This window comes from Panthera tigris, chromosome A1 (genome assembly GCF_018350195.1).
Source record: "Panthera tigris isolate Pti1 chromosome A1, P.tigris_Pti1_mat1.1, whole genome shotgun sequence".
Taxonomy (NCBI): domain Eukaryota; kingdom Metazoa; phylum Chordata; class Mammalia; order Carnivora; family Felidae; genus Panthera; species Panthera tigris.
Window position 1 is genome coordinate 1,963,816 of NC_056660.1, and position 19,144 is coordinate 1,982,959.

The 19,144-nt window shown below is 48.0% G+C and overlaps 1 protein-coding gene and 1 long non-coding RNA gene across 4 annotated transcripts in view; one reads left to right on the forward strand and one right to left on the reverse strand.

Moving 5' to 3' along the window:
* Positions 1–10,234, reverse strand: part of LATS2 (large tumor suppressor kinase 2) — a 76,244-nt gene extending 66,010 nt beyond the window's left edge. Inside the window, exons 1-2 of one of the 2 annotated variants that reach the window (XM_042979139.1) lie at positions 10,025–10,234; positions 9,085–9,245 (exon numbers count right to left, since the gene is read on the reverse strand). The gene's annotated coding sequence lies outside the window, so the exon portion shown is untranslated. The remainder of the gene's footprint in view (positions 1–9,084; positions 9,246–10,024) is intronic. The other variant, XM_042979064.1, reaches the window with a different exon arrangement.
* A 149-nt stretch (positions 10,235–10,383) lies between these two features.
* Positions 10,384–12,067, forward strand: LOC122236678. 2 transcript variants are annotated; one of them, XR_006214861.1, is made up of 2 exons: positions 10,384–10,947; positions 11,861–12,067. It is a non-coding gene; the product is annotated as an uncharacterized LOC122236678 (long non-coding RNA). The 2 variants fall into 2 exon arrangements; XR_006214865.1 differs by having other exon boundaries at positions 10,384–10,941.
* The last annotated feature ends 7,077 nt before the right edge of the window (positions 12,068–19,144 follow it).

Below are 19,144 nucleotides of genomic sequence, written 5' to 3' on the forward strand. Positions count from 1 at the left end.
GCAGTCGAAATGTACTCAAGCTTCCTCTGCCACCGACTCATCTCTGTGCCATCCGCCCACTCGCCCACCTGGCAAACATTCATCCAAAGCCTACGAACTCTCAGGCACTGCTGGGACAAACAAGAACAAAACTCCGCCTCGGCAAGGTGAGGGTGAGGGAGCCAAATAAACAGCTTCAAAGGACAAGAGATGCCCAAAGGAGAAAAAAAAGAAACCATCTAAGAAATGGGTGAAGAAAGGAGAAAGCCAGAAAAAGCTCTGAAGCAGAGACAACTGGACCTGAGTGTAGGGAGGAATGGAACTCCAGCCAGAGGGAACAGCATTTGCAAAGGAGCAGAGGGACAGGAAGTGTGCAGGCCCCGCCCTCACATTCACGTCTGGGTGGAGGCTTTTCCTGGAGGGTGATGGAGGCTTGAGACCCTGGAGGTGCACAGGGCTCCATCTGAAGGACCTCCGTGGACGCGTTGCCTGCACTCCTTGCAGCTGGTGGCGAGCCGTTGTCTGTGGTTGAGCTCGGGAGGGACATGGCCAGAAGTGCCCTTTTAAAGAACTGAGTCTGGAATCTAACTGGAAGGGACAACCACACACACCAGGTAGACGAAGAAAGCCTGGGTGAGAGGCAGCAACCCCAGGGAGGGAGAAGAGGGCTCAGAGCTAGCTACACCTTGGCCAGGTGTCAGGGCTTGAAGACATCAACAGAGCCACCAGCAGGTGGGACATTTACGTAGCTCGTGACTGTCCACGAAAGAGAGCAGTTAGGTGAGTGAATGGAGAGCTCGTATCCCTCCCACCTGGCACGTCTTAGGGAGCAGCGGTCTGTAATAAGCCTCATTTTACCTTCAGGCGGTATCAGCAGAGTGAGGAGAAGGTACAAGGTGTTTTGCACTCAGCTCAGAAGGGCAAGGGCCGCAAGAGGTGGTCCAGACTGAGGAAAAAGGAGCCGTGAGAAAGCCAAACCAAGGCGCCCTCTCTGCCCAGCCACACCGGCAGAGGGAAGGGGCGCCAGACGCAGGTGAGGGAGGCCCTGGCTGGTCCTGAGGCTTAAGAGCCACCTCTGGAATTTACTTTCAAAATGGGAAGCTGGGGCTCCCAGGTGGCTCAGTCAGTGAAGCATCCGGCTCTTGGCTTCAGGTCATGACCTCGTGGTTTGTGGGACGGAGCCCCACGTCAGGCTCTGTGCTGATACCGTAGAGCCTGCTTGAGATTCTCTCTCTCTGCCCCTCCCCCACTCTCTCCCAAAATGATAAAACTTAGAAAAAAAACGGAAAGCTGCTGAAAGCTGGGGAAGAAGTAAGGCTTTGTTTGGGGCGGGGGTAAAGTTTGACATCACTTCTTAAGCTAAACAACTCGTAAGATCGACGAACGTTCACAGAGAACACACCCTGATGCGTAGCATCCAGATCAAGGAGTGTTGTCACGACAACTCCAGAAGCCCCCAGCCTCCCACAGACCCAGGCTTCAAGGGGAACCGCGGTCACGACTTCCAGCACCAAGGATCAGCCTGGCCAGTGTTTGAACTTCATGTCCGCGGCATTCCACGCTCCGTACTCTTTGTCCAGCTTATCTGGGCCAACACCGTTTGGCTATTCACATACCCGGTATGCAGCAAGAGGGCCCCTTTTTCACTGCCGTGTCGTGTTCCATTGTGTGAACATCCTGGCCATCCACTCTGCCACCGCAGGACGTGTGGGTCGGTCCCGGTCTGGAGCTGCGGCAAACTGTGCTGCTGCCTTAAGGCTGCTGAGCCCCCACGGCCCCGGCCCCAGATCTGAGGCGCTGAGTCCGCGGCCCGCTCTACGACACTGCTCCCACCGCCCTATCAAGTACTTTGCGCAGCTGCGGGCAGAGCCTTGGTGGTTCATGCGGTACTTTTGCGGGGCCATAAAAAGATGCCCCTTTGTCAAGTAAGTTCTTTGCGACTGTATTGTCGTACAACGCGAGCAGCTCCTGCCCTGGGGAGCTTTCCAGAGCTCTGTGGACAGTGGCCCGGCTCGCTCTTAAACATACTGAGGACACATGTCACGATCTATCACACACCCCGAGTGAGGGGGGCAGGTAAAGTCTGAACCACAAGGAGGGTGGTTCTTCAAGGCAGGTGACAGAGGAGAGATGTGATCGTATGTACTGTCCAGAATATGTGCGTATCATGTGCGTCACGTGACTTTATCCGGGCAGGTAACTCCCTGCTGCCGCTCAGGTAATCTGCGAGTGCCCCAGAGTCTGCACACAGGCTGCACACGCCCTCACGGAAGTGAGCACTCACACGACGTGAGGCGTGCCCTTTTACGTGCAAGGCCCTTGAACCGTGCACAACGTGAACACTCACACAAGGCGGTCCTATTACTAGGTTTTAGGGAAGCAGAAAATAATGACAAGCCTCTGACTTGAAGGCGCTCAGAGTCTAAGATGGGAGACAGAGGGGAGCATTGGTTACTTACCTAATGTGACAGTAAAAGTCTTCCCAAAGAATTATGGGGATCTGAAACAGAATAGCAGCCGGAGAACGGAGAGAAGTGGGTGGGTTCAACAGCAGCTAAGAACTAGAACCTGCAGGGTTGGTGACGTTCACTAGAGGACTGCTTTGGAAGAGGCGGCCAGGTTTTTGGTCTGGAAACCAGAGCTGATGGCAGTACCGTCCTCTGAGCCACGACAACCGTCGGCACAGGGAGCACCGTCAAGAAAGCAGCCTTGGTGGGGACGGAGGAGGGCAGTTATGGGGAAGTGAGGACACGTCTGGGGGAGGCTGATTCAGAAGACTGCCGTTCGGTGCAAAGGAAACAGCAGCTGGAGGTGAGAAGCCGGACTCCCGCCCCCAGCTCTGGCACTTGGCTCCGTGAGCTGGGCCAACACTTCCCCTCTTGGAGCTTCGGTTTCCGGCTGGGCAACAAGCCTCCCTCTGTCTCCTTGACAGGGCTGCTCGGGAGATCACAGGTAAAGCCGCCTGTGACATCACTCTCCTCTGTAACGCACAACACCCTGGCCAATTATTAGAGTTACTAGTAAGTTCAGGACTCAGAATCAGTAAAAACGGCTTTAATCAAGTCAAGAGACCACACCAGGGCAAACTGCAGACGGGCTCAGTGGAAAAGGCACCAAACTGAATCTAGAAACACGGGTATTTTATGCTCACTCCGTGTGCCTCCTCTTTAAATATTCGATAACCGTGCTTCAAAAGTTAAAGTATCTTCCTTTTTAAAGAAAAAAAAAAAAAAAAAAAAAAAAAAGAAAAGCACAGAGAGAGAAAAACTTAAGTCATTTGACTTCATGTTTAAAACACGTGCCTTCAGCCGGGCCCAAGATGTTCAGTTCTGAGCAGTACTTGAGTTTCGAGAAGCCGACTGCTTCCCGACCAGCCAGAATCCGGTTCAATCTGTAGGACTCTGGGCAACTTAAAAGCAACAAATTCTTCCTTATGTCTGGAACCTGGCAAGACCGTTGTCTCTGCTAGGAACAAATACCATTCCCAGCCCGATTCACTTATGCCTCCCAGAATTCTCAGCTTAAAACTCCCCTCCGCAGAAGGACCTTCCTGCCCACCCAATCTCAGAGACCCTGATGTTCACTCCCAGCCTTCCCACAGTGCCATCACAGCGTATAGTGTGGGACTCCCCTGGAGTCACCTCCCCGGGAGGCTCCGGGGGACAGGAGCACCTGCGGTGGGGTACAGGCAGTGCAGGAACACGGCTGGCACAAGGCGGTGCACACGGGAGGCCCCTAGGAAACAGCAGAGCTCTGCCCCGGGACTTAAGACGCGGCCCCAACGAAACATCCCCGAGAGAAGCTCACACATAACTATGATCAAAGTCGCACAACTACAGTCCGTCAGTCAGCCAAGAACAGGAACGCAGCTGTGACACAGGCCACTATATGGCTGGACCGTGAGAACATCATGCTAAGTGAAATAAGCCAGACACAGGAGGACACATACTGCATCATTCTGCTTACAATGAGGCATCTAGAACAGGCAACCTGAGAGAGACAAAGCAGAAATGGAGATGACCAGGGCCCAGGGCAATGGGGAACTACGGTCTAGTGCGGAGAATGTTTGTGTGGATGATGAAAAAGCCTGGAGGGCAGACGGAGGTGGCGATTCCAAGACCAACGTGAATGTACCTCATGCAGCTGAATTATACACTGTGAGTGGCTAAAATGACACGTACTATGTACAATTCACTTTCATAAAAAATGGGGAAAAATCATCTAACTATTCACGTTTAGCTAACTAGCGTTTGGAGAATGGTTCCCTTTCTAAACACAGCTACACATGCAGAGACTGGACCTCAGGATGGGGCGCTGACAGGAGGGCAAAGTCCCCTCCCGGAGTGAAGTCTAATCTGCCGATGGCACACACGCCCATGCAAGGACACCACCCCCCCACCCCCACCGCCACTGCCAGGATGCTGACCGTCACCCCCACCGTCACCCTCACTGTCAGGATGCTGGCCACCCCCCCCCACCGTCCCCCCCACTGTCACCCCTGCCACCAGGACGCTGAAACACATGACAGGGAACAGCTTCTGCAGAGCCATGCTCCTAAGACACTTGGCAGCTTTAGGCACTCGAGTTTCCCACAAACATTCCAGTTATAAAGCCAACCAGCACAGGTGAGACCAGCATTTCTGTGTTGCCGTCCGTATTTATTCCTGAGCCGAAAAATACCAAGTGGATGAACCCTTAAACAGAATGTGGTCAGAGGTCTTGGTTTCTTTTCTTCTTATTTGCCCCTCAACAGCTTATTATGAAAATTTTCAAACTACAGAGAAGTGGAAAGAATGACTCGGTGACACCCCATAAACCCACCACCCAGGAGAGCCCCTCCGCGTGGCAGGGAAGGAGGTCAGCACCCACTCTTCTCATGTTCTTTCCATCTTCCACCGTCGTCTCACAGCAAGCGCTGGCCCTGCGACCACCACAGGCACCGTCCTGTCTCCGTAGGCCAATATGTAAAATAGCACCTCTGGGTAAACTGTGTTCCTGCCTGAACAATCTGGAAAGCAGGAAACTTTCCTTCAGTCTCATAAAGAACGAAAGCATTTTCGCAGCCTGAGACCTTGTATTTTAGGTTTTAGTTTGAAGACAATTGATTTCATGGCCAAATTATGAACTTAGGAAAGAATTTTTCGTGGGAATACTCACTAAACTAAGATTGCAGCTGGAAATTAGTTCCTCTGACGCACCTCCATATCATTTTAATAACTTCTTTCATCAAGAATTTCCTAAACACGACGACCCTAGGGCCTCGTGGATATGGGTTTTAAGAAATGAGGGTACCAGGCAAGGTAGATCTGGTTTTAGAAATTTGTTTGGTATCATCAATCGATTTGAACATGCTTTAAAAGAAACTATAAGACTCCAGAATTTTAAAACTACAGCACAACCCACAAAACAAAAACTCCTCATTTTCAAACCTGGAGCTGAGACAACTACTTCAGTACAGGTGGCTCATAGAAAACTGTTACGAGCGATTATCTGAAGCATCTATTAATTTGGTGCCATCAAATCCAATCCCGATCCTGGAAAGTGCTAAAGGTGTTCACGAACTTTTAGTCTGATTTCTCTTAGTGCTTCGTAGACCCACACTGGTTGCTTAACGCCTGTCAAGCACCAACCACAGAATCCACCAGACCCACACTAATGATAAACATTGGCATTTTTTTTTAAATGGTATTTCTTGGGACTAAAATTCCACTTATAATTGAAATCATATCCTTCTCATAATTAACTAGCAAAGCTGAAACTACATCAGACGGCCGGGCCAGGCCTCCAACCAGATGCTGAACGTCAGAATCACAAACCACCACGCTGATGGGCCTCTCCATTGTGTCCAGGCCAGGAAACCACACAACGGGGGCCATACCCCTCATAACGAGGGTCTTGGAGGAAATCAATGATTACATTCCTCTGGGGATCCAAGAAAACTCCCCCCCAACACAGTGCCATCACAAGGCTGTAGTGGGCTGAGAAGTGCCATAGGTGTGCCAAAAACTTTGCTGGATATTATGAGGTCTCACCCAGATGGAACAAGGTCTCACCTCTAAACAAGCTTACTATCTAGAAGAAAAACAAACCATCACATTCTCTATAGTTCTGCACCCGATATCTGTAGGATATGTACGTATGCATTATGAGCAACGGCATAAAAAAAAATGGAACGACAGAAGTCTGTACTCAAGATTACTCAAGCGACCAGGTTGTAGATAAATTCATTATCCGTTATTTGCAGCATTCCTAACAGCAAGCAAGCAGCTGTACAGGATGGGTCTCCTTATCTTCAACTCCATACCCGAGCAAGGGTTTTCAATCTTTGGGAAGGCCCTACTTCCTCCCCCTCCAAATTTCAGACATACGCCAGCTAGGGAGTCGGGACACCCATCCCATTTGAGAGCCCCTGCTATGGACAGAGGTAACACTGTGACTGTGCAAAGAATCCGAGTACATGTGCCTGTTTGGGAAAAATCTGTTACAGAAAGGATCATTTCAGCAAAACTGGAAAGGCTAAAGGGCTATGATTTGATGGAGGAAGTGTGAAGCTATTCTTAGAGCCTGGAACTTCCTGTGAAAAGGCTCAAACATACAAGAGAAAGATGAACAGGCAGACAGTGTCGGGGAGGGCGCAGGTACCGTCTGGGTACATTTAATGAAAACACAGGAGTGAGACTCCTGAGGGAGGATGAGGTTAATTAGTAATGGAACCCGTTGGTCCTTAGCATTCCTGATCAGGAAAACTGCCTGGAGGCAGGGAGGCCAATACTCCAACAAAGGCCCACTCCAGTCAAAAGCCAACTTACATCCGTCAGATCTTTGCCATCCTTGCTAACTTAGAGGCTACAGAATCTACACTATGCCAAAATAGAACAATAACTAGCTGTCCATAAACTTACACCACTGCTACAAAATACGAGATGTTTCACTTGTCCTCCAGAGAAATTCCTCTGAATGTCAAACGTTAGCACATGAGCGAGAAGTATTTAATTAGCTTAAAAAACTGCTTGTCACCATTAGGTGGCCATGGTCTAGATGGTAAGCAACATCAGGTTTTGTTTTCATGTGGTGACCGGCCAACATTCAGCAATGTCACATTTCTGTCCTAATTTTAGTATCGCCAACATTATCTTTATTTCCACTATTAACCCGTTTGAATAATACTTCCAAATGAAACGATAAATCGAACAACAGTCGCTTTAAAAGAAACAATCCTGAGAGAATAGCTAACACTTAATGAAACTGGTGGTCCAAGCAGGGCTGCGGTCAAATACCAAGAGCCGTTCAAAGGCGCCGTGTGTAATAATGGCCTGCTTCCTAGAGCATCATCCACCCGACATCCAATAGGAGCGGTGACCCCTGGACTTGTGCCACAGAGGCCCAGATCTGTCCAGAGGAATTACTGAGCAATAGGATTTTTTAAAAGGGAAGGAGATTCAGAGACTTTTTTCAGCTGGAAGTCAGTCACTTTAGGGATTATCAAGCCCGACCCCTTCATTCTGCCGATCGGGATATCTTGCTCCTTTTTAAACAGATTTACAGTCAAGACAAATTAAATGCGCTGAGTTATCTTCTGTATTTCTTCAAGCCATTTTTTAGAGGTCAGGAAGGAATACTGTTGAGAAGTTTTACATCATCACCATGAAATAAAATATAAAAACGGCTTTTCGAAACTGTGTTGGTCTGGTTTTTCCAATACAAAGCAGAACACCCCGCCCCCAAGCTTTCCAAATCCTACCCAGTGTTTGTGGCGAATTTATCAGCTTCAACACCTTCCCCCCCCCCCCCCACCAGAATAGTGGGATCTAGGAGCCTAGGGCTGGCTATTTACGAACTATAGAAATGATCCCTGAAAGTATAGTCTTTAGGGCTGGCTATTTACAACACAGCATTTAAAATAACAAGTCATATTATTGTAGAAACACTCCCCTCCCACCAAAGGAAAGTCCCTCCCATCAACCCTGTGATTTGCTAAGGAAAGAAACATGTACAGTTTCAATTTACACTCAGGTCAAAACTATTTCCAACTAGATGCAGAGACTAGTAGAATCTTTTCCAATTCTAAAATTTCATGATTCTAGTAATTGACCTTAATAATTTTGCATGATGTCTTCTGCAGATACTATCTTAAACGGCTTGACATCTGGAGATTTATTAAATGTTCGGCAATTTTAATTTCAAAGGAATGCTGGTGTATTCATTAAACAGTGTTCTATATACCTGGATAATGAGTCCAAATTTTAGGAGACGCTGAATAACGTAGTGTCTTGTTAATTATAATTTAAAACAGACTTTCTTAAACAGTCTCTGCATTCTTATTTTGTAAGATTGTTGTTACTACCTTACTACAACAGCCGCTAAACAAAAAATTAAAAGATACAAAGCCTCTTAGTCTCTTGATTTAGCCCTCAAAATCGGTGGTCCATCGTGGAGGGATTTACCCCGAGATTCAACTAAATATATGGACCAAGATGTACTTATACAAATTTCCTAACAATAAGCCATTGTTAAAGGCAGGCCCCTCATCTACTCAACTTTAAGTTTAAACCGAACACTTGTACAAGGACAACACACGTTTTGTGACTTTCATGTCAAATTTCAGTACATTTAAGTTTCTTAGTAAAATGTGGGTAAACATTCCTGTAAAAATGTAACGTATTTGCCGAATACTTTGGGAAATGCGTTCCTTGGCCCCTGAATTTTTACCTGCAAACTCCTAGTCTCTGCTTAACAGCACTATTAAACGATTTTTTTAAAGTCTAGATTACAACTATGTTGAGAGCACGCTCACTTATATCCTACATAGTGCGAAAATGTAAAAGTTCTTGTTTAACATTTTGTCATCACAAAGCTACAAATAAAGGGTACTTTCACCGTTACGCTTGCAAGAAGAAAAAAAAAACCTTCTAATTCGAAGGGCTCAGATCAGGTGGCCAGCAGCCCTCGAATACCGGGGCCCCCCCCGCGCCGTCAGGTGAGTTGCACCTCCTTCGGGGACCGGCCTTCCCCTCCTCCCCCTGGGGCACTGGGGACTCGGAATCAACAAACTACAGGTTTGCTCCAGGCTGACACTCCCGCCCAACCCCGCGCGCCAGACTTCACCCCGAGGGAGATGCTCTTCCAGAAGTTCCGAAGGCAGGCTTGCGCAGAAGCGACTGGCAAAACTCGCCTTAACTCAGAATCCGCACCTCCGGGGTCCGGCAGGGGAGCCAACTGCACGTGAGGTTGCATCAGAAAAGACGAGCTCCAGAAAGTCGGCTAAACTAGGGCGCAGGAAAGGCGTGTTATGCAACGGCCGCCGCTCTCGCGGCCGAGAAGGCGCCCCTGAAGCTCGGGCTGCGACCCGCGAGGACCCGGAGGCACACTCGGAGAGGTCGGGGCGCGCGCCGGCCGGGCGTCGCCGGGGGCCGTGCGGGCGGCGCGGCCCGCTGGGAGGAGGGGGGGGGGGGGGACGGGCGCACGGCCCGCGAGGCCACGACGCCGAGGCCTGGGCAGGGACGACGGCGCGGCCCCCGTAGACGGCGGCGCGGTGGACGCGGGATCCCGGCGCTGTCGGGCCGCGCGGCCGCGCCCGGCCCGGCCTGGGGGTAAAAGCCCAGCTCCCCCCGGGGCCGCCCCTGCCCCGCCGGGAGCCCGGCCGCCGCCGCCGCCGCCGCCGCCGCCGCCCGGCGCACAACAAAGCGGCGCAGCCCCGCCGGCCGGGCGCTCGCTCGCAACTTGCCCGGCCCCGCGGACGCCGGACGGCCCGCGACGACGCGCCGCCAGCGGAGGCGGCTCCGGGCCCGGGCCGGGCGGGGGCCGGGGCGGGGGAGTGGGGGGGGGGGCAGGGCGCAGGGCTTCGCTCGGGACAAACTTCCTCGGCCGCCCCGCTCCCCGCCCCTCGGCCCGGCCGCCCCGCCGAGTCGGGCGCCCCTCCCGGAGCCGCGGCCCGCGGCGGCCCGAGGGTGGGCGCGGGGAGCCCCAGGGCCCCGCCGGCCCGCGGAAACTTCCAGCCGCCCCGCCGCGGCCCCTGGCCGCACGCCCCCCGCCCCTGCCCCTTCACCTCCTGGGGCGCGGTCTACACCCTCCGGGGCGTCCTCGCCCGCGGCTCCGGGGCCTCGCGCGCCGGGGGACCGGGCGCCGGTGGCTGGAGCTGCTGTTGGCCCCGCGGGGACGGGGGAGCCCCGGGCGGCGGCGACGCGGGCGGCGGCTGCTCCATCTTCCCGGGGCGCTCACGCCGAGGTTCCAGCGCGCAGACCCAAGTGGGACATTCGCTACATTGTTGGCATTCCACGGGCGTCACGTGACCCCGCCTCCCGCGTCACTCTCGGCCGCATACCAGCCCGGGCGGGGCGCCTGCGGCCCTGGCTGCTCGGCGGCCGGCCCGCCCCGCTCCGCCCCGCCGCCGCTTCCTGCCTCCCGGTCGCGGCCGCCCCAGCCCGCCGCCACCTGCCCGCGGCCTCCCCGCCGGCGCTCGCGGACCTTTCTGCCCCTCTGTCACCCGCCCCCGGCTCCAGTACTGCCCCTTCGACTGCGCTGGTATAAAAGTTGGTAACTCCGTCCTCAAAGCCGCCGTTAGGCATCTCAGACCAGCCTTGGTGGAGAAAGTAAGTGAACAGGCCTGAAGGAGCCACCGAGTTACCGAGCAGACGCCAGCTGCTGAGAGTAAGGGCAGAAGAGGACAGACAGCCGTTTGTCCGTGGCATCGAGTACTAAAGAAGGACGTCCGGATGTGTATCCGAATGTAATCAGTTTGAATTCAGTGCAGCCCCCCTGCTGTGGCTATTTTGTCTGCGGGAAGTGTCTCGCGATGCGCGTGTTTCAAGACTATGTGGATGGTCTCGTAGACCAGCCAGTGACTTGTGCGATTCAGCCCCTCGACTGCCTTTCCATCTGTGAGCTCTGGATGTGGTACAGGGCTTAGGCGGGGATTGTGCGAGATGAGAGCTCGTCCTCCCTGCCACCCACAGACTGCGGCAGGTGATGGTAGGGACTAGTATCCTTGTAAAAGCAAATCCAGTGTCCTTTTTCATTAACGAACTCTTGTGAAGTTTTTAAATTTTCATTTGAAAAGAAACGGTAACGAAGGTCATCGTGTCCGGACGTTTTTCACGACCTTCCCAGTCCCCCGTCTGTCATCCTGTCCTCTTGCCTCTCTCGCCTCTCTCACTGCCACCTGGGCTTCCAGCCCTGCCTCTGCCTTAGCTCTTCCAGGGGATCTTCCCACATAGCCCTCCTGTTTTCCCTCCGCTTTGAGCTCTGGTAATGAAACCATTCTTGTGCAACTTAGAATTCAATTTTATTTTTCAGTCTTGTCCCGCACTCTATCCAGGCATCTTGCGCGGTTAGGTCCCCCGCGGATACTCCGTAATTACATCCCTCTTGCCCTCACCTGTGTACCTCTTCACTCCCACAGCGACCTTACTTTTTCCTCCCTGGCCCCCAGCGGGCTGGGCTGGTTGACATTCTTCTTTGCGTGTGTTTTAAGGTCCCGCCCTTGCTGTCTTCAAAGAAGTCAACATAATTAAATTTAAAAAAAAATTGTTTTTTTGGTCAAAGAAATATTGTAAATAAAAGGAATTTAGTGGACCTTAAAATTATGTGTAAAAACCCTTACAAAATTTTGTAATTAGTTACAGCATTGTTTGCAATAGTGAAAAATCCAGAAGAACGTAAAATATCCAGCAATAGGGAATAGTGGGAAAATAAAAGGTAGATATTCACATGACAATAGAGCTAAGTGAATGAACTAGCTGTATACTTTTCAAAGGATGAATGAGAGAATTCAATTGGAGAGTGGAAAAAAGTAAGTTGCAGAACTATATATATATACTATGATACCGTATTCATAAATAAATACCACAGAACCTATACTAATCCCGTACTTTTATGAGTATAGACATGGAGACTGCAGGAAGATGCACCCAATTCAGGACAGCTGTTGCCTACGTGGAAGGAGGGAAACCAGACTGAGGAGGGAAGAATGAGGACTTCAACTTTACCTCCAGTGTGTTACTTCTTGTATTTAAAAAAGCGATGCCGAACTGTCAAAACCTTAAAATTTGTGGATTCCGGGCAAGTAGGTTCAATCATGCGTGCTGTGTTATCCTTTGTGCCTTTCTTTGAAAAAAATCTTTTGAAAATGTTCAAATATATATGGGAAACAAAGTGGAAACAAGTAAGTTTCTAAATGGAAGCTTGCTTAGGGAAACTGACACACCTATGCAGGAGGATATTGTGATTAATGGTCATGTTTATTGTTTTTCTGGGTATGTGTTTATTGATGTGGAGTCATTCATTCCTTTGGGTTTTTTGTTTTTTTATTTTTTGAGTACTGCTATGAGTCATGGGCTAAAAGCAGGCACTGGGGATACCATGGAGAGCAAAACCACATGATTTATCCCCTGCTGGAGCTGACAGCCTTGTAGTGACATAATAGAGTACACTATCCAATTTTGTAAAATAATATAAGTATATATATTTATTTTCAAAAGCTATATACAAAAATATCTGTTATATAACGTGTAATACAAAAAAACTTAAACATACGTACATACGTATTTTTTTTTCTTTTTAAGTCCAGAAAAATATGCAGCAATGTTAAAAGTTGTAATTTCTGGATTTAGTGATTCTGGGTGATTTTTGTTTCATTTATTTTATTATTTTTTATGTACTTGATTTTTCTTTATTTAAAAAAATTTTTTAATTAACAAAAATGTTTTTCAGTTTTTATTTTAGAGAGAGAGTGCGCGCATGCTCACGCTTGCTCATGAGTGAAGGAGGGACAGAGAGAGAGGGAGACACAGAATCTGCAGCAGGCTCCAGGCTCTGAGCTGTCAGCACAGAGCCCGCCGCGGGGCTCGAACCTGTGAACCATGAGATCATGACCTGAGCCGAAGTTGGACACCTAACCAACTGAGCCACCCCAGTTCCCCATTTTTTAAAAATTTTTTGTAAGTTTTTAAATTCCAGTGTAGTTAACACACAGTGTTACATTAGTTTCAGGTATACAATATAGTGTTTCCACGATTCTATACATCACTCAGTGCTCAACATGATAAGTGTACTCTTTAATCTCGGTCACCTATTTCACCCTTTTAGGTGGTTTCTGTCTGATAGTTCTTAATACTTCTAAATAGAATAGTTAACAAAAATTGTGTTCAATTAAATAATCAACTAAGTAAGTACATCCACACAATGCATCGAGCTGAGAAGAGGAGAAGGAGAGAACACAAGTCCAGCTGAGCACGAGGCCTACCGCAGTGGCAATGTTTCAATGTGTAGATAATTAACATCCCATGTATATAGATGTATGTGTGCGTCCTTACTCTATACCAGCTGTTGCCCTAAATTTGTGTATTATCTCATTTAATCCTCTAGACAACTATGTTATGAACCCCATTTTCTGGAAGAAGATCCTAAAACACGGAGTCCCAGTGACTCACCCAAGATCTAAGAGCTGGGATTCAAACCTTGGTAGATCTGGCGCCAAAGCTTAAAAACACGGGTCTCAGGAAGTCTTGATTATAGTGTACTTATGAAGAAGGAAGCTGAAATCAAATAACTCCCTTATGCTTCATCTGAGGGAGGAGGGGCGGGCGTTCTAGAGGGAGGAACAAGAACTCAAAGGCATGTCTCCAGCAGCAGCCAGAGCAGAGAGAAGCAGCCGCTGCGAGCACAAGGGGCAATCCACTCCCAGGCACGGCCCCCGCGGTTGTGAGGCCAGGATGTTTTAGAGGTTCTCACTGAGGCACCCGAGGAGGATGCCATCAGACTACCTACCTGCCCGCCACCCCTTCCCCAGGCTTTGAATGCAAGAAACCTGAATGATTATGGCCCAGCCTCTTTATGCCTTAGTGCCTGGAAAGCAGCATCCGGTCCTAAAAGGCCTACAAAACTGGAAGATGAGGCACACTGATTTAATTTATTTTATACCCAGGTATTTTGTTTCCTTGAGTAGTTTATAAATTCCACAGGAACAGGAACCATATTCTTCCCCTGAGACTACATGCAAAGAACGTCTTAACTATCAATTTGAATGTATTCAATGCCCTTTACGGAATTTTTTTTTTAATTTTTTAATGTTTATTTAATTTTGAAGGAGAGAGAGAGAGAGAGAGAGAGAGACAGTGTGAGTGGAGGAGGGGCAGAGAGAGAGGGAGACCCAGAATCCGAAGCAGGCTCCAGGCTCCGAGCTGTCAGCCCAGAGCTTGGCGCGGGGCTCGAACCCACAAACTGTGAGATCATGACTTGACCCGAAGTCGGACGCTTAACCGACTGAGCCACCCAGGTGCTCTTGAATGCACTTTAATATCTCAAATATCAAAGTGTAAGTACCACCTTTTTCTCCGAACCAAGGACTTTGGGTCAGCCAAGGACATCTCTGGTTCGTTGTTGGTTGGATTGTTCCATTCTACAAACTTGTAGCAACTTCCAAAGAAAGGATTAACCATTTCAGCTCTGTTAGTTGGGGACTCTGTTTCAATGATGAACTCTTTTTTTTTTTTTACCCTTTTTTGTAATTATGATAAAATATCCATAATATAAAAGTCATCATTTTAACCAATTTTAAGTGTATTGTTCAGTGACATTATCTCCACGTCGTACAACTATCACCACCACCCATCTCCGGAACGTCATCGTCCCAAACTGAAGCTCTTACCCATTAAACAAGTCCCATTCCTCCTCTCCTTGTTTGTTTGGGTTGTTCTGAGGGATTTTTTTTTTTTTTTTTTTTTTTTGCAGTTAATTGTTTTGCTTCTGTTAGGTGAGCAGCTTGTATTTTAACTCTGCTGTCGAGACCCCAGTCTCTAGTAACGTACCATACCTTACTCATTTTTTTGCTTTTAGGTTTCTGCTTTAGCAGATTGCTTTGCTAATCTATTAGGTAAGGAAGATTACTTAGCTTATCAAACCTGTACGTACAGAAACAGCTGATAGAACTTATTCCTAGAAGTCTTCCTCTGCAGGGAGGAATGAGGGCTTTGTGATGGCTGTTTCAACTGTTAAAAGGCCATTTGCTTCTTCAGTTTCTGGACATTTCCCAAAGGGTTTATATTGTAGAAAGTCAGACTTCGATACAAGTAGATTATTACTGTTTTTAAGAGAGTAATAGATTGCTAGGCAGTAGATGAATGACCAGTAATGTTTCATATCTTATTTTGTAAAAGCCTTTAATACAAACCTACTTAATGGGTTCTACCACCAGGTTTCTTTTAAATTTTATTTTCTTTTAAATTTTTTATTTTTTTTAATTAAAAAAGAGAGATAGTATGGGGGAGGGGCAGAGGGAGGGAGAGAGAGACAGAGAGAGAGAGAGAGAGAGAGAGAGAGCGAGCATCTCAAGCAGCCTCCATGCTCAGTGCAGAGCCCGATGTGGGAGTCAAACCCACGGCCCTGGGATCGTGACCTGAGCCGAAATCAACAGACACACTCAACCAACTGAGCCACCCGAGTGCTCTGGTTTATTCCAAATTAAAAAAATAATAATAATTTTGGTAAAATACATCTAACTTACCATCTTCACCACTTTTTTAGTGTACAAACTTTTATGTTTCACAATAATGAAAACAGTTCTGATACCAGAGGGGAAAATCCCCAGTATTAAGTTTTCATTTTGCATTCTTATGTGTGTTTTCTAATATTAAAATCATCTTCTCTGATTCTGGCTTATTTCTAATTGCTTTCACCATTTTCCAAAACAGGACCTCCTGGAAAACTTGATGAAACTCTCTAGGGCATCTTTAGGGGAAGGCCCAGGGTCCCAGCAAGGCTCCCAGGGTGGCCCCCTGGCCAGGGTCCACAGACCTGCCTTTCCAGCCCTCCAACACCACCGAGCACAGCTTCATTCTCCGCATAGCAGCCGCTCTGCTGCTCAGATGAGTAATGAAGTATGCGATTGCATAAGTCAGGATTGCTCAAGACTTTAAGAAGATTTGTTCCCAGAAGACCTCAAAGAAACACTGTCAAGATAAAAATCACATTCTGCATTTAGAGAATTCTTATGTTGACACTTCACATTATTAAGAGACAAGTTGCTAAAACAAATTTTCTTTTCTTACCACATCCCCCGTTAGCTTACTTTTCATGCCGAGTGAGCTATGACAGCAACACCAGCTATGTATTTACTTATTTCTCATTACGTGTAGAGTTGGCTGCGATTTCTATTTTCTCTGCAGACACGAGCAGTACGTTGTTGTGTCTGTAACTGAAATACAAATCCCACTGACAAGGTCTATATGCTCTGATACGTTCTAAAACCTTCCATTCAAATTTTTAATTTAATCTTTTGCAGTGAACCTTGGCAAATTTTGCTTTAGGAAGAACTAAAAGTGTGAGGCTCAAAACTGATCGCCACAAAATCAATTTCGGTAACGAAATTAACATTCTCAAAGGGAAACATCTGAGCCAATCTACATTGACAATAACTATTTAAGTGGGTAATTGTAAAAGAAACATTTTCATGGTCTATTTTTAACTTTAAAATTAACTACTAAATGTCATCTTGGTTGTTATTGAACAGTTGCTTTTAAGACCATGTATTTTGTTTCATTAATCAGATCTGAAAAAACAAAACAAAACAACAATTGAGTGTGTTATCTTCAGATGCTTGATAAATGGGTTTTGATCGTGAAAACCACGATGAGATGATGATAAGGCGATTTCACATGCAGAAGTGGAAGGAGGCCAGTGACGGAGAGGTGGCCAAATTTCAAAGAGCAAAGGGAAATCTGTAAAAGTCTGGAAGCACTCACGCAGATTGTATTCGATAGCTGGTAACCCCAGGACAAAAAGAGTTTCTTGGCTTGGGGTCGAAACTTGAAAAATGTCCCAGAGCTAATACCCTTCAGGAAGAGGCGACAGAAAGAATTAAAGTTTGAGGTAAAGATACTCAGAAGGGGAGAAGGGCGGCAGCAAAGTCATGGGAAAGTCTGGTATTCCAGGCATGCGGAGAATGGACAGAATGAAGAGAGTAGGGAGAATGTTAGAGAAATAGGGCCATGAAGTAAACAGAGAAGTGGAGAAGACCAGATGGCATCGCTCTGTCAAATTAATACCTGGGTGGGAGAGAGGAGCTGAAAGAATATTGGTGCGATATCACGGGAGGTGAGAGAAAGTTAAACTGAGCTCAGGTAGAGGGAGGAGAAGAGTGGATAACGCTCTCATGGGAATTATCACGGTGCCCAGGGTTCACACAATGAAAGAACAGAGCAAGGTTTATGTCTACACCGAAAGGTAACCTTAAAGAAAAAATGAGATCTTGAGTTTGCCTACCATTTCTCTCTGGTGTTTTGCCTAAAGAGGAATTTTGGGTGTGTTCATGGCTAACAGAGGTTACAGTTTGCATTTGAAAGTCCCACACCGTTTCCACACTTCCAAGCGATGCTGGACATTTCCACGTATGTGTCTTGACAACCTTTCAAAGTCAAAATGGTCTCAAATGGAACACATACATTCATTCAAATATTTATTGAGCATTTACAATATGCTAGGCTTGTCACCCTCTCCAACAAGTACCTAATTTGCTCAACGTTGAGTTCAACACTGGGTGCCCAGATGTGCTAGGCACCTGGGACAAAATACTGAAAATGGGCATTATCACGGAGCTTGCAAGTCTAGCCGGAGAGGTAGATAGCAATCAGGCCCACGCTATAAACAAATGGAAATTGTGGATTCTGGTTTGTACTATAAAAAGACACAAGTATCCGTGAGATTTTATAAAAGAGGGGATGTGACCTGGTCTAAGAAATCAAGAAGCAATGGGGCGCCTGGGTGGCTCAGTCGGTTAAGCGGCCGACTTCGGCTCAGGTCATGATCTCGCGGTCCGTGAGTTCGAGCCCCGCGTCGGGCTCTGTGCTGACAGCTCGGAGCCTGGAGCCTGTTTCCGATTCTGTGTCTCCCTCTCTCTGACCCTCCCCCGTTCATGCTCTGTCTCTCTCTGTCTCAAAAATAAATAAAACGTCAAAAAAAAAATCAAGAAGCACTTTAGCTGAGATGTAACAGATGCAAAGAAATTAACAAGATGGAAAGCATTCTAAGAGAGACAACGGCCCATGCAAAGGCCCTGTGGGGGAAAGATCGGCACACACCACTTCGAACATTAAAAAGAGGCCATTGTTATCGGAATGCAGAAGTAGGGGGTGGGGGTAAAGACAGAGAGGTGGGCAGAGGTCAGGCTACATCAGGCCTTGCAGGTCGTTTTAAGGAATTTAGTCTTTATACTCAGAACAATGGGAAGTCATGAAAGGGTCATAATGACCTGATGGAATGACATGATCTGATGAGTTTCCAAAAGGTCATTCTGGCTGCTAAGTGAAAGGATGAGTGGGAGCTGAGAGAAAGGAGGCAAAACTAGTTGAGGTGAGAAGTGATACAGCTTGGGCTAAGACAGTAGCAATGGACATGGAAAAGAGTAGATGAAATGGAGAAAGGACGACAGGATGAGCTGAGAAGGGAGTGGCTCCTAGGTTTCTAACTTCCAAAACTGGGGGGCCATCGTGTCCATCCAATGGACTGAGATCAGGGCTTTGGTGTTGGAGGAACACCACCTTTGAGGTGGAGTGAAGTGAATGGAGGTGTTATGAAGGCAGCTGTAGACACCTATTTGTAACTCAGGAGAAAACCGATCAGGAGGTCCAAACTGGTGAGTTTCTTGCGCGTACTGCGGGTGGCCCCTAAAGCTCAAGGTGTACAAGAATTTGCCCCCGGGGACCGTGTAGAGGGAGAGGGGAAGGAGACTTGACCGTTGAGGAAATGCAACATTTCACGGTGATGTAGAGCAGGGTCAGCCTGTACGGGAAATCGACAAGCTGCCAGAGGGCCGGAAGTAAACGTGGTTTCACAGAAACAAAGGGAAGAGTGTTTCAGGGAAGGAGGGATCAACAAAGATATAAGCTACTCAGAAGGGAGGTAAAATGAGAAGTGAAAAATGTCCATTGGACTTAAAGACCCAGCAGTCATTGGAAGCTTAGCAGAGAGCTCTGCTGGGAGGCTGATAAGGGAAGATGTTAGATGGGAGCACTTCCCGCGAGTGAGGCAGCAAAGAACAAAGAAGATTCTGGGACATGCAGTTGGAAAGGTGAGGAAGTGAAAGCAGTTGGAGGACAAGGAACGTTGGGGCGGGGGCGGGGCTCGTTTTCAACGGGCGAAGTCTGCTGCTGTAACAGGTTAGCACACAATTAGT